We start from the raw sequence: 814 nt of genomic DNA, 5'->3' as shown, positions 1-814 counted from the left end.
GGTAGGATTTTGATAAACTTAGGCGAGTGCTTGGACTGCAGCTAAGCCCCCGAGTGGAAGGCTTGCTTACCACTCGGTAGGATTTTTATAACTTAGGCGAGCATGAGGCTGCAGCTAAGCCTCCGAGTGGAAGGCTGGCTTACCACTCGGTAGGATTTTGATAAACTTAGGCGAGTGCTTGGACTGCAGCTAAGCCCCCGAGTGAGAGGATTGCTCTTCACTCGGTAGGATTTTTATAACTTAGGCGAGCACGAGGCTGCAGCTAAGCCTCCGAGTGGAAGGCTTGCTTACCACTCGGTAGGATTTTGATAAACTTAGGCGAAACGGATTCGCGGCTAAGCCCCCGAGTGGAAGGCTGGCTTACCACTCGGTAGGATTTTTATAAACTTAGGCGAAACGGATTCGCGGCTAAGCCACCCACTGAGGGGGAGTTTTTATGTGGACAAAAATAAAAAGTGCTGACACAATTATTTCTAAACCCATGAATTACAGAAGTTCTTTATTGCAACTCATCCGAGTGATAAAACTTAAGTGTAAAACGGGCGGAGTAGCTCCGCGTTCCAAGCTCGGGGCTCGTCGATATTATGCTCGACGTTGTAAAGACGGTATGCCCCGTTGTGGAGAACCTTGGTGACGATGAAAGGGCCTTCCCAAGAAGGAGCAAGTTTGTGTGGTTTGTGCTGATCCACTCGGAGAACCAAATCCCCTTCCTGGAAGGCTCGACCTCTCACATTTCGGGCGTGAAAACGGCGCAGATCTTGTTGGTAGATGGTCGACCGGATCAGAGCCATCTCCCTTTCTTCTTCTAAAAGGT

Source organism: Triticum aestivum, chromosome 6A (genome assembly GCF_018294505.1).
Source record: "Triticum aestivum cultivar Chinese Spring chromosome 6A, IWGSC CS RefSeq v2.1, whole genome shotgun sequence".
Classification (NCBI taxonomy): domain Eukaryota; kingdom Viridiplantae; phylum Streptophyta; class Magnoliopsida; order Poales; family Poaceae; genus Triticum; species Triticum aestivum.
The sequence above is the reverse complement of the archived record's forward strand: the minus strand, read 5'-3'. Positions refer to the sequence as shown.